General features: G+C 39.8%; 1 protein-coding gene across 6 annotated transcripts in view; it reads left to right on the top strand.

Annotated features, from left to right (window-relative positions):
* Tet3 (tet methylcytosine dioxygenase 3) overlaps positions 1–15,193 on the top strand; it is a 110,007-nt gene that overhangs the window by 59,942 nt on the left and 34,872 nt on the right. The window lies entirely within an intron of this gene.

Genomic DNA, 15,193 nt, shown 5'->3' with positions numbered 1-15,193 from the left:
GCCTCAGGTAGAACGGAGACATTCTAGGAGACCGAGCAGCCTGGACTGTGGGACGGTGAGACTTGTTTGGACTGTTCTTGGTCTGGCAAGAGTACAGGGGATGAAGAAAGGGGGACTTGAGGGACTTGTGGGGTAGGCAAGGGTCAGGTAGAGCAAGGTCCTGTAGCCAAGGTCAGGAATTGGATTTGATCCCATGGAAAGTACTGAGCTCCTCAGAGTTTGAAAGCAAGTAAAGCCCTGTCACCTTATTCTTTTGAAAGACTATTCTGGCTTGTGGTGGGGAAAAAAGATTGGTAGAGAAACTGTAAGAAAGTTGTGAGGAGTCATGCAAGAAATGGAAATGATTGCCTGGAAGAATAGGTGGTGCCAGGATTTCTGAGGACTTCTGGGGCCTCTTAGGAGGAGGAGATGAGGCCAACTTTGGTCTCAGCTTTGGTGGTGTTCACTGAGGATGTAGGTTTGATGGAGGAGGCAATGAATTCTCTTTGTACAGCCTGTATTTAAGCTGCTCAAAGGCCAGATGTGGAGCTCTGAGTTAGGGGTTTTAACGGGGTTACTTTTGAATAGGATGTGCAGCTGTGCTGTGAGTCAGTGCTGAGGAGTTAAGTCAGCCCTTATTAAGGGCCTTGCCTTCAGGGACAGAAGGGCCACAGGGCCTCTGAGGAAGCTCCCATGTACATGACTGCATCACCAAGGTTCTGGGAGCAATGGTAAGCACCAGGTTCCCTGGGCTCCTATGTGCTGCTGTTTGGGGAGTATTCCATGAAAGACATGTGCAGTTTGGGTGTTGACAGAAACCATGGATGCTGGTGATAAGCATGTTGCATTCCTGTGACTCTATGGTACACAAATGGGTGTTAGGGAAAGGCTGTCTTCGTGTTGAAATGTCTAAATAGCAAGTAAATTGTGTGATTTGCTGAGGTGCTGCATTGGGTCAGTGAGGAAGGGCTGAGCTCTTCTCCTTCAACTTCCCCTGACTTCTGGCTATGAGACAAAGGGGCTAGTGACAAGGACTCACATGGAGAGCAAAGAAAGCTGGACCCATGCTTCAGTGGTTGAGATGTGGAGAGTCCTGCTGAATGTTCACAGATATGCTCCAGGATTGTGCATCCCATTAAACTTGCTGCTTCTCACGATTGATAATGATATGACTTCTATGGACCCCTTACCTCCCAGTGTTTGGGGGAAGCTTGTTCTAATCACAGTGATCAGAGGACATACCTCCACCTCCCACTGTGCATGTCTGTTCCACTGCCTGTTCCGTTCTGTTTGGTGTCCTTCCCCCTTGCAAGTTGGAAGTGTCTTTTCCAAGTGCTTAGGACACTTGCTGTTTAGTAAATGTTTCAGTTGTTGAGTTCAAAATTATCTAGATGTTAAGGTTGGTTAAACTAGTTTTTAAATTTGAATTCGAACTCCATTGCTTATCAGCTGAGAGAGTTTGGGCACTTCACGCAACTTTCAGTGTTTGTTTCCTCCAGGGTCCCCTGAAAATGATAATGGCAACCAATCAATAGGGATGCCTGAGGGTTGGGTTAGTTCATTGGAGCGAGCACTTAGAACTGCCTCTGGTATGCTGCAATGCTTAGAAGAGTGTCGGCTGGTGTTGTACTGAAAGAAGAAAGGAAAGAGAATACTGTATGTTACAAAGAAAAAGGATGGGCTGTTCCCTTATTGCTATAAGCCTTGTATGACTACAGGTGAAGATAAATATTAAGAGAAATGGTTCAACACTGAAGAACTTAGTCGCTTACTTGAGAAGACCGAATAGGTGATAAAATGTCCAATGACCCATGCCATGTACCACCTCTTCCCGCACTGTCACATAGGGAGCGGCTACATTGCAAGAGTTGTATAAGACCAGTCTTGGTTGTCATCATGCAGGGGGATGTTTTATTTCAGAAATAAAAAAAAATTTATTTTTTTTTCTGAAATAAAATAAAATTTTCTAAAATAAAATTTTCTGAAATGTTTTATTTCAGAAATGAAAAAATTTCAGCTCTTATTCAGAGCTGGGTGTTGAAAGCATCAGTGAACACAGATGAGGAGAAGTGAGCAGGTGGCCTCTCCAGACCCGGGAAGGCATGAGCATGGGGTTCGGGGTAGCAGGAAGTTCACATGTGGATGAAGGGCCAGTTGTGCTATGTTCTCTTGTGTTCCTTGGACCTGAGGAACCCTTAGAGAGGACACTTCCCAGCTTGATGCCAGTGAACCAAAGTACAGGCAGTAGACAGTCGCTGTCCGAGATACCCAGAAGTGGCAACATGACAGCTGCTGTCTCAGCAGTTGGAGGGGACCAGGCAGTGGGCAAGAATAGGGGGAGCAGAGAGCACCGTCACTGCTAGTCATTTACTAGTCCAGGTCATATTTTACCTGCATCTCATTCTAAACAGAGAATTAGAAACAAATCTACTTTGTGCTGTTAAGTGTTTAAATTATGGGCAAAGGTTGGTGAAAACACCAGAAATTAATAGAGTATAAATGATAATCTTACTAGTTTTTTTTAAAAATTGGAAAAACTAGAGGCAGCTATGTCAGTTGATTGTTTCTGTGGTTAGTCTATGGGTGACTTTTCCTTCATGTTTTCTGAAATGTTCTATGATGAATTTTATAGTCAAGGTATACTTTTAAAAGTGTACCCTAGGAGTAGCATGGAAGACAGATTGTTAAAGGATAGTGACTCTGGCAGACCAGTTAGGAAGCTACTGAGAATGATGACAATACAGTATTTATGAAAGACTTGCTCTGTCCCAGGCACTGTGCCAGGTACTTTATAGGCACCACCTCATTTAATCCTCATGATATTTGTACAAGGTGAAGACTGTTGGTGACTCCACTTTAACAAGGGGGAAACAAAACCCAGGTTAAATAATTTTCCAGGGTCAGGGAAATGGTGTGAGGCTTGAACCTAGGCAGTTGGACTCCTGATTGCAGTTGAAATTGTTTGAGAAATAAGCTTTAACTATAACAGTGGTAGTAGAATGAAGAAGGCCACGAAAGAAGGGATTTGCCCTGAAACGGGAGGGCCCTGCTGTTCATGTTACAAATGGCTATCCTATGTTCCAGAAGTATCCAGAGCCCCTGGTGTCAGGGACAGGTGCTTTCTTAACCAGTACAGTGGAATGTATCTTGGTGAATTCAGGCCGAGGGCAAGGCTTAGAGATGAAGGTGCTCATGCTGGGATTGATGAGATGGAGACCATCTCATATTCCAGAACCTCATTTTCTTACCGAGGGTAGAGGAAGAGATACACATGTAGGTTCATATAAGGAAGAATTTCCCGTAGATATGGCAGTGAAATTTGGAGACCCCCTAAGCACTCATAGTAAACAATTGATGAGAAACTATGGGAACAACTTTATACAAGCATGAATCATTCCTATAGCACAGCAAAAGAAACCTGTTTTCTTGATAAATCTTGCCAAATACGGAATTTTGGCCCATGTTGTTATCATCAAGTAACCAAAACCCTAAACACCAAGAGAATTGTTTTAATCTTTTATAAAAATTAATGGGTTCCTAGGAGGCTGAATGGTTCTGTATGAGTTTGTTCTCTAAATCTTGAAATACTAGAATTAAAGGCACCCTTAAAGCTTTAGGTAGGTAAATTTAGAAGATATACAAGGGAATGTCTTTCTCCAAAAGGTAATGTGATACTTATTTGAGAAAATATAACAAGTTGGAGTTGTGTATTTTATCATTGCAGGGGATGTGTGGGTGTCAGTATAGTTCACACATTTTGAAGCGTGCTTTGGAGTCCCCCGACCGCCCCTGTAACACCCCTGTCAGAGACAGGATGATAGCTGCAGACTGTCAATGCAGGCCTTGTTGTTTTGTGTCCCTTCTCAGTAAGGGGGAAATTCCCCAGAGGAGCCAGGTTAAGACAAAAAATGAATCCAAGTGACTTTTTAGTGGGAAAAAACATCCTGAGACCTAGCGGTCATTTTATAGTAGAGGAAATAGTCTGTGTTAGCTTTTAAGTGTTGTCTTGATGTCTCTGAGGAGCAGCTGACAGGAAGCTGCAGAGACTAAATCAGACTAAGGCAGAGCAGGAAGTTAGGAGATGTGGATTTTAGGAGTTGCCATCATAGAAGTGTTACACATGTAACCAGTTGATTTTCCTACCCTAAAGAAGTAGTCATAAGAAAACATCTCCTTTGCCTGGATCATGGTGAAAGTGGATGTGAGCGACTGCACTGTCAGGCAATTTCAGCAGGGACTGTGGTCCTGACTGGGGACACTAAGTTTTCTGTTTAGAATCATGTAAGTTCTGTTTTCTATAGCTTTTATTTTATTTTATTTTATTTTATTTTATTTTATTTTATTTTATTTTTTCATTCTGAGAATCAAACTCAGGACCTTGCATTTGCCAGGAAGGCGCTTGTGCGGCTGAGTTGTATCCCCGGCCCCTATAGTTTTTATTTTAATGAGAGTGTATCTCCTTCCTCCCTTATATTCAGTTTGAGATGAAGAATAACCTCATACCCTTTAAATATTTTTCAAAACAATAGAATATCTGGATACCAATATGAAGATGGGGAACCTAACCCTGGGTGGGAGAGTAGCAGAAGGAACTTGTTGGAGGAGGTGATATCTGTTGTTTTGATTATCAGAAATTTAATTGGTTAACAGGGATATAAGGTAGCATGTGCCAGGCAGAAGGATATGGAGATGGAAAATCATGAATCTGTGGAGAACATAGGGAAATAAAAGCAGTTGTGGTGTGACTAGTGTGCTAGGTGAAGGGCTGGGAGTGGCTGGAGAGCAGCGCTTCATGATACCAATAGCAGAGAAACCAGTTGGCAGATTCAGATGTCTTTGAAGCAAGAAATAATGCGTACCTGAATTGAGAGGGTGACACTGAGTGGGAAGGAGGAAAGGAGAGGATGAGAGAAGGTAAAAGAGAAAGAATTAACTGCAATGGTAATGGATATAGGAAGAAGGCAGAAGAAGGAAGAGTCACAGCAAACAAGGTTCCAGGTAGGACAGCTATGCGGGCGGATGGATTGCCATTCCCCAAGATTAGAAATTCTGAAGGAGCGCATGTTCAGCCACCAGCCTTGGAGAATCTGGAAGCACCTGTGGTGTCTGTCTGGTTGAGTCTGTAAATTAGAGGTTTTTTTGACAAACTGATAGTACTAGAAGTTTCCGTGTTGGTCATTTCATCAGGCTGAACGTAAGGACCAGGAAGAAGCCTAGAATAGAGAAGACCAACATTTGGCAAGAGAGGTACTCAGGTAGGAGGCTCTGAATGACACGTGGAAGAATGTGGGAAGAAACTTAGGGAAGGGCAGATTAAAGAACTTAATATATAATTTCAAGCTTGAGAAGGCTAACAGGATCAGTGCTGGAGAAGAGTCAGGACTTAATGTTGGGTTCTTTGTCTGACTTTATCTGTTCTGTGTGCACTAGTCTTTGCAGTTAAATTTCAGGTTTCTTAAGAACAGGAATTGTCTGTTGTATTTCAAAAGCACTTACACTGGTGCTGAGCATATGGAAAGTGCCTACGTATTTTTTGGTTAAGTGATCAATCTTATTCTACCCCTGTTATTTCAGCTCTACAAAGATGTCAGATCAGTTTAGGGCACAATCACCTTAGCTTTCATCTTGGTTGGCAGCAAGTGGGCCCACTGTTGTAATGGTATTTTTATCTGTCGCCAGTAAACCCAGCATGTTTGCTCATAAACTTAACAGGCAGCTGACCTGAGATTTTAGTGTAAAAAAATTTTATGAAACACATTTGGTCCAAGGTAAGTCCTAACCATCTATCTGCCCGCTGTTATGGTTTTATGACTACCAAGAGGTATCATGCTAGCATTCAGATATTGGCTATTCTGGAAGTAGAATCTAATTAACTGTATGCTTGTAAGCTTTTCCACTGTAAATCCACTAACATTACATTAGAAAACCAAAATATTTATAGAAGACTGTTTGGAAAGAGAAAATGGGTAACTTTGACACCTATGCATTACTTGCACATTGTTTCCCAGTACCAGTGCCATAAAAAACAAGTGCCTCAGCTTTGCTCCCATGTGTTATTTCTGGCCTGTAGACTTCCCCACTGGAATAGTATGGATGCCCTTGTCTAATAGTCGCTGACCTTTTTGGCACCACAGACTGGTTTCTTAGAAGATAGTCTTTCTATGGATGGGATAGGGGTGGGGGTACAGGATGATTCAAAGGAGCACACAGCCTACTTCCCTTTCACAGACAGGCACACATGTTCACAGAAGGGTGCACAGTGTTATGAAAATCTATTGCTGCTGCTGACCCAACAGGCCACTGAGCTCAAGCAGTAATGCAAACTATGGGGACCAGCTGTAAATACAGATGAAGCTTTGCTCCAGAGTCCACTGCTCACCTTCTGCTTTGCAGTCTTGTTCCTAACAGGCCACAGATAGTGTCCACCTATTCTATATTTAGAGAGGCCAGGAAAGGTAAGAAGATTTATCTAGAAACTGATTATCCCTCTTTGTGTTAGGTAGTAATGAGTAGTTTATGTTTAGTGTCTCTTGCTGATAGTAGAAAAGATACATTCCATTCTCCCCCCCAGCTTGGTGCAGAAGTAGAACAGAGTATATTTTTCTGTTTTAATGAATATAGAATTAAGTGCACAAGGTTAAGAAAAATACATAGAGCTATATAATGAGCATTTTCTCAAAGATTGAATTTGCTCTCCTGAGCTGTCTCCCCCAGAGCTCTCTTACATATTTTAAGAAAGAAACCCAAACTTCACATGTCTTATTGCTCAAAGTAGGCAATTTTTTCTTTAAGAAGAGTTAAGCCATTTCTCTGCTATATCACTTTACCTTTCTGAAGAAGAAATATCACACTGAGGACCAAAAGGGAAAATAATGGTGATTAGATAGCAAGATAGTAAAATACTTCTTTCCCAAAACCTGGTGATAGAAACCAAAAGAAACAAAACTGGAGGAGAAAGTTTCATCAACTGAAATTGGGGGATAATGACAGTCTTAAGCCATGAATTCCAAGGGCTATCTGCCATATCAGATCAAGTTAAATTAAAATACAGGGTGTACACTAGGGTGTACAGCGCTGTTGGGAAAAGAGCTGTGAGACTCAGAGAGATGGCATAACTTGGAGAAATGGGCTGGAGACCACCCACCTAGAAGCATGTTCTGTGGAAAGCTGGAAGTGAAAGCAGGTGACTTTCTTCCTGTTCTCCAGCTTCTGGTGGGGTAACATCTAGGCTGAGGATGGCTGGAGAGAAGGGAAGTGATATTCTAGAAGCCAGCTCTGTAGTGGAGGGCCAGCAGCACCAAACAAAGGCCATTATGTAGAGAAAACTTACTTGCTGAACCACCAAACAAAAATCCTGCCAAATGTGGGCCTTTATTTATTTATTTTTAAATCCTGTTGTCTTATCAGAGTGGCCAGCTCATGCCCTTTTGAGGCACTAAACCAAAATCTAGAGTATCTGCCATCAGGACAGAACATATAACCTAGCCCTCAACACATAAACATATACAAATTTAGAGGGATTAGCTCCAGCAAACAGAATGATTGGAGGTGAAATTTCCTAGTTGCTACTGTCCACAGCCAGCCCCAGTTCCTCCCATCCCCTCTTAGACTGCCGAACTTTTAAACTAATCATTGAAACCTCTACAAGATTCAATTCTCTAGCTTAATTTCTAAGAAAAGTTGAGCAGTGACCAGGCAAACAGTAAGATTGTAATTTTTGACAAATGAGTATAGACCAGTGGCTTTCAACAGGGGCAATTCTGTCCCTCTCCTAATAGGCATCATTTGGCAATGTTTGGGGACATTCCGGGTCATCCCAGTAGGTGTGATACCGCTGGCATCTAGAGGGCATGGATGTTGCTAATCCTCCTATCACAGAACAGCTCCCACAGCAAAGAATTATCCACTCCACCATGTCATTCGTGCTGGAGAAGAGAAGCCCTGGAAATAAGCTTCCCCTATCAAAGAATAACAACCAAAACAAATAAAATCCAATATGGCACCCATTCAAACTCAAATAGCCAAATTGTACTTTAAGGGAAGCTGAAGAAAATGATCCCTGTGAAACCAGAAATGAAAGTTGAAGTGCTAATGTCACAAAGTGACAGGAGTTAGAGATTACAGATGTGTGGTGTACATGTACCAACTGCACACTAAGTATTCTTTTTTATTAAAATACAAGTATGTGAAGGTATATCAATCTTTAAGTGTACAGATCAATACAGTGTTGCAAAAGGCATAGCCTTGTGTAACCAGAGCAGAGCTTTGCCAGCACCTCAGAATTACTATCATCCCCCCATCCAGATGCTTGCCACTCAGTCCCCTAGAGCATGGGTTGGCAAGTTATGATCTGCAAACTAAATCTGGCTCATATCTGTGACTAAAAATGGTTTTCATGTTTTTAAATGGTTGGGGAAAAATTCCAAACAATATCTTATGACTCATAAAAACTATATGAAATTAAAATGTCAGGTTCCATAAAAGAAGTTCCATTCAAACATAGCCATGCTCATTACTTAATATATTATATAAAGCTACTTTTGCACTACTGTGGCAAAGTTTAATCACCACTAAGGCTTCATGCCCTGTAAAGCCTAGAAGGTTTACTTTTCTGACTCTTAAGAGAGAAAGCTTACTGACCCTTGTCAAAAAGTAACTGTTTCTCTTCTAACTTCTAACTACACTGATCATTTTGTCCTGTTCTTGAACTTCATGTATATGGAGTCATGCATACAAATATTTATTCTCTCCTATATTCTGGTTTTCATTCAGAGGTGTGTTGGTGAGATTCATCTGTTTTATGTAGTAGTACCTATTGTTCATTCTTGTTATATAGTATTCCTTTTTATGAGTATGCCATTGTATAGCCACTAGATCTCAGGTTGTATTTTGAATTATTCCCAATTTGGGGTTATTGTGAATCATGCTGTTGTAAGACATTCTTATGTGTGTCTTTTGATACCTTTATATATACATCCAATAATTTGCTAAGTTGATTCCAACAACTGAAGTTGTGTATGCTCAGCTTTAATAGGTACCGTCAGTTTTCCAAAGTGGTTGTAACAGTTTAAATTCCCACCAGCATTGCTCCAAATCCTCACCAGCAAATAGTGCCATCAGTCTCTTTACCTTTGTGGTAGGTGTGTAATAGTATCTCCCTGTGGCTTTTACATTTTCCTAATGACTGGTGAGCACTCTTTCATATGCCCTCTCTTGTAGAGTGCCTGTGCAAATCTATTTGCCCATTTATCTGTTATTTTTTTGTCTTTTTCTTACCACTCGGGAAGTTGTCTTTATTCTGGATGTGAATCTTCTGTTGCATATTTGTGTTGCAGTCCTCAGAATATAACGTTGAAATAAGAAGTTGGATCCAAGATACAAAAGCAACACAGAAGAATTAATAGCATTCTTGTATACCAATAATGAACTCACTGAGAAAGAAACTAGAATCCATTTGCAACAGCTTTAAGAAAAATGAAATACTTAGGAATTAATCTGAGAAAGTGAACTATCTCTACAAAAGCTGTAGTACTCAGAAAAAGGGGGATCAAACAATTTTTAGCAGGTGGAAAAATACTTCCTGTTCCTGGGGAAGCAAAAGCAACATTGTCAAAATGATCATACGTCCAAAACTGATACACAGATCTAATGCAATCCCAATCAAAACACCAACAGCATTCCTCACAGAACCAGCAAAAGCCATTCTAAAATTCATATGGAACCAGAAGAGACTCAGAATAGTAGACAACAGTCTTGGGTAACAAGAGCAAAGCAGGAGGCATCACAAGCCTGCATTTCAAGTTCGATTACAAAGCTGGCGATAAAAACATGCTACTGGCACAAACGCAGGTATGTGAACCAGTAGGATAGAGGACACAGAAACAACCCTAGGCACATTCAGCTATCTGATCTTTGATAAAGGGGCCAAAAATATACATTGGAGGAAAGGTAGTTTCTTTAATAAGTGGTGCTGGGAAAACTGGCTGTCTGCATGCAGAAGGTTGAAGGGTATACCCATACATATATCTCACTGCATACTAACTTAAAATCAAACTGCATCAAAAGTCTAAATGTTAGAGCATAAGCACTTAATCTGTTGGGAGATAGAATAAGTAAAACTTTTGAAGATCTAGGCATAGGCAAGGATTTTCTGAACAGAACCCAGTTGCACAAGAAATAGCATCAAGAATCAAAAAGGGGATCGTGTGAAATTAAAAAGCTTTTTCACAGTGCAGGAAACAACCAACAGGGTGAAGAGACAGCTTACAGAATGGGAAAAATTTTTGCTGGGTATTCCTTGGACCAAGAACTAACATCTTGAATATATCAAGAACTCAAAAAACAAAACAAAACAAAACAAAAAAAACCTCAAAAAAATTAGATCCCTTCAAAGTAACAGCCAATTAAAAATGAGCATAAATAAACATTTCTCAGAAGCACAAATGACCAATAAATACATGAAAAATGCTCAACATATCTGGCCATTAGAGAAATGCAAATTGAAACAACATTAAGATGCCATCTTACTCTAGAAAGAATGGCTGTCATCAACATATCAAACAATAACAAATGCAGGCAAGGCTGCAGGGGAAAAAGGAACCCTTCTACATTGCTGGTGGGAATGTAAACTAGTACAACTACTACAAAATTCAGTACAGAGATTCCTCAAAAAACACAAATTAGAAATTCCATTGAATCCAGCTCTAGATGTCTTCTCAAAAGAGTTAAAGACATCATATTACAGTGAAGTGGTCATACCCATGTTTATAGCAGCACAATTCACAATAGCTAAATCTTGGAAGAGGCCTATATGTTCACCAACAGATGAGTGGATAAAGCAAACGTGGTATATGTACACAGTGGAGTGTTACTCTGCCATATAAAGAAGGATAAATTTGATCATTTGTACCAAAGTAGGTGCACCTTGTGACTATAATATCAAGTAAAATAAATCAGACACATGAGCTTAAATATTGCAAGGTTTCTTTTGTATGAGAAACCTGAAATATAAACAAAAAGCAAAATAAAAGGTAATAGGAAATCAGGAGAGATCTCTTGTAAATGGGAAGGGGACCAAGAAATGGAGAGAGAGAGGATAAAGAGAAGGGAAAGGGAATAAAAAATGAATTGAGAGTGTTATGTGCATTTACTGACTCCCCAGAAGGAGTGTGATCATAACATACTACAAATATGTACTAATAAAAAATAAAAATTGAAAAAAGTTTGATCCAAGAATTATATACTCAGTTAAATTGCTATTAATATGTGTAAAGCTGCCAGGTATGGTAGCGCTCACCTGTGATCCCAGCACTTGGGAGGCTGAGACGTTGAGGAGGATTGCCACAAGTTTGAGGCCAGCCTGGACTACATAGTGAGCGCTTGTCTCAACCCCCACAAAGTCTTCATTAAAACATTACCAAATATGTTAACTCAAATTTTCTGGAGCTACAGCAAGATAAAGTGAAGTTGTATGAAGCAGCTGGCAATAGTAAACCTTCTCAATTATGATGTCTGAAGAACTGATAATTATTTTTCTAAAACAAAAGTTACTAAAATTCTGCTTGAAATGAATTTGATTTTTATGTTAAAAATCTTATAGAGGGAGGGGCTGGGGATTTAGCTCAGTGGCAAAGCGCCTGCCTGGCAAGTGCAAGGTCGTGAGTTCGGTTCCCAGTACCGGAGAAAAGCCAAAAACAAACAAACAAACAAAAAAAATCTTATAGAGGGGAAAATATGTTCACAAGGATGCAAGCAAAAAGCAGATGGTAAAGTAAAGAAGGAAGTGGTAGAAATGTAGAACTGCTAACTACTTTCCGTCTAAAACTCCTTTTAGCATTACTGAAAACATACCATAGCTTTTCCAGTTTACCAGCAGGGAAGGAAATACAAAAGATAGGAAAGAAAGAAAACAAGGAAGCACAAAAACATGGAAAACATAAAATGACCAAAGATCAAATATAACAATAAATGTAAATAGAATAAATTTACTTATTGAATTAAATAGCAACAAGAGCATTAATGAACCAATTTTGCTATGGGGAATACAGTATGTTGGGAATGTATGGAAAGTACCATAAAGCATGTATTGCATATAGAACATTGCTTTAACTTTGTAAATACTGTCTCCTCTACTGGCCCCCTTAGCTGAGCACAAGTCCATTGGCACATTTTGCTAGCTACACTGTCCCAGTTACATTACCTCCAACGGAAAAGTGCCATGATGATAGACAGAGCATTGTACAAGTCCATAGGTAGTGGTTTAGCAGAAGCACTGCAGTAAGGGAAGGCAAATTCATGCCCACAGTATATTGTTGAGATCAGGGCTAATTGTCCTATACGTTTTCCCATCGCCATCCTGGATTTGTCATATTGCTTATCTTATTCCTGTAGCCCTATATTTCCTGTGTACTGACATTAGATCTACGTACTTGATTAGGTTCCAGTGCAACTTGTTTTAAATGCATGATACCATGGTCCTTCTATTTCATCACATCCAGAGGTCTGATTGTCCCACTGTTTCTGATGCCAAGCCGATCAGCAGGTTAAGGTGGTGAGAGCCATATTCTGCCATTGTAAGGTTGCTATTTTCCTTCTGCATCCAACAAGGGGTCTGTGGAGCAGTATTTTGCTGTCACATGATTATCCAGCTCCCAATGGTTCTTAAATAATTTTTTATTCAAGTGGTAATTTTCTAATTATTTCATGTGTAATATCTGGCCTTTTTCTAAACATAGGTCTAGAAAGCATGCTGAGTAAAATAACTCAGTCATAGGATGCACACTTACATGAGACATCTAAAATAGACAAATTTACAGCAGTAGAATATAAAATGGTAGTTGCTGGGGGTTGGGAGAAGAGAAACCAGAAGTTGTTCAGTGGTGTTAGGGTTTAGATCAAGAATGTCCCCCAAACTCCTATGCAACCCTAGGCGGGGCTTCTGGAAGGTGATTGAATCATGGGGTGATCTGAATGACCTGTGATTAGGAGGTATGGTCTGATTGGAAGAGGTGGGTCACAGGGCTGTGGCCTGGAAGGGTGCGTCTTCCTTCCTAGGTCCTGTCACTTCTCTCTCGGCTCCTGAGCAGTGATGTGAATAGCTTTCCTCCACCTGGCCCCTCCCACCATGCCTTCCTACCTTGGAGCTGGTAACCATGGACTGAAAATGTGAGCTAAAATAAACCTGTCCTCCTCTAAGTGGTGGGTGTCTGGTATTATGTCTCAGCAATGAGAAAGTGACAAAGAAAGATGAGGATAAAGTTACAGCTGTACGTAATGAATAAATTCTGGAGAAGCCAGGCCTGGTGGTATACGCCTGTAATCCCAGCACTCAGGAGACTGAGGCAGGAGGAGCACCAGGTGTTCAAGGCCAGTCTGGGCTATATAGTGAGTTCAAGGCACATCTAAACTATATAGTAAGGCTGTGTCTCAAAAAGTGAAACAGAACAAAAACAAGTTCTAGAGAACTACTCTATACCATAATACATATAGTTAACAGTGACCTTATTAGCACTTAAAAATTTGTTTAGAGGATAGATCATAGTAGTATGTTCTTACCAAAAACATTTTCCTCTTCATCATTTAGTTACTTCTACCAGAATGCTAGAATAATGCATACTTTTCCCTTGAATTGTGTGTGTATGTGTTTTCTAAAAACATCTTTTTCAGGATATTTTAGTATATACATATTGAAGCAAGTACTAAAGTCAGGATAGAGCATATAACCAACTATGTATCATGCAAGTTTTTGGACAGGCAACTATTATGATACCTTTACACATGTGAATTGGGTCATAGTTTTTCATATTGTTATCTTTTTAATTGAATATTGTTAGTATCACAAATGTTGGATTTAGATGCTATGTAAAATGTCCTCAGAAGACATATACTATGATTCAGCAGTGAAACAAAAAGTTATTCTGAATACAAAAAAAAAATCTAAGCTTCAGGGCATAAATTTGATGTTAAAGCAAAATTTTATAGTAAGTCAAGTGACGCATTTTACATATTTTTGTAAAACAACCCATTTATTTAGCTCCTGCTTTGCTCTTTACATATTGATGTATAAGTCACATCTGTTTAAACAAGTCTAAAAGCTTTCTCATTAAATAGAAGGTGAATTTTTAAAATGATACATGAAGCAATATAATGGCTTAAATAGTAGGAATTTGTCTTTTCATAGAACCTAATAATAAAGTTGTGCATATTACAGCAAGTAAAATGACTAGTCACTCCCAATGGGAGTAAGTGAAAGTTTATCTTTTTTCTTTCCCTTTTTTGAATATTGTTGATTATACATCCATGGATATTTGCATATTTATTGTGTTTAAGTTACAGTTACATTCTTTTTGCTCAGAGCATCTCATATTTGGCCAATGGGAAACCCCTTCAGGCTAGTTTCAGTACTCTTGGAACATACCCCCCACCCCAACCATTCTTTGAACACTTCTTTGCTTTTGTACAAAATATTCAGGAAACATGTTGTGCTCTTCCTGCCTTAGCCTTCATTGATCATTTCGCTGAGGATATATTCCTTTTAGCAGATAGAAATGAAAATCATACAGCCTAAGGGTACTCCTAACTACTGGTATATTGTTGCTTTTATGAACTTTCAGTGAATTAAACACAAGTGAATAGTAAGTAGCATAGTTTGGATCTTGAATACCCTCAAAGGGCCACGTGTTGAAGGCTTGGTCCCCAGCCTGAGGCACTATTGCAAGGTTGTGGAACCTTTAGGAGGTGGAGCCTAATGGAAGGCAGTTAGCTCATTGAGGAGAGGGATGCCCTTGAAGGGAATATTGGGACCCTGGTGCCTCCTCTTCTGTTTGCTTCCTAACCACAATAAGGCAAACAGGACATCTCTGCTGTGTGTCCTGCCGTGACATACCGTGCCCCACAGGCTCAAAGCAACAGGGTACCTCTGAAACTGTGAGCCGAAATTTTATAAATGGATTATCCCAAGTATTTTGTCACAGTGACAGAAAACTGAGTGATAATTGTAATTCAGATTCAACATTATGAGATTTCTACTTAAGTATTTAAAAATTTTACACTTATATCTCTTATACTTTTAGTTCCTAACTCAGGAATCTTTACCATATAAAATATTAAATATATAAAGCAAAAGCTATATTAAAATAAGATTTTGTTGTTGCTGTTGGAGACAGGGTCTTGTTATGTAGCCCAAGTTGGCTCGAACTCACAGGGATCCTCCTGC

Source organism: Chinchilla lanigera, unplaced genomic scaffold (assembly GCF_000276665.1).
Source record: "Chinchilla lanigera isolate Chin_1 unplaced genomic scaffold, ChiLan1.0 scaffold00023, whole genome shotgun sequence".
In the NCBI taxonomy this organism is placed as follows: Eukaryota; Metazoa; Chordata; class Mammalia; order Rodentia; family Chinchillidae; genus Chinchilla; species Chinchilla lanigera.
The sequence above is the reverse complement of the archived record's forward strand: the minus strand, read 5'-3'. Positions and strand labels throughout refer to the sequence as shown.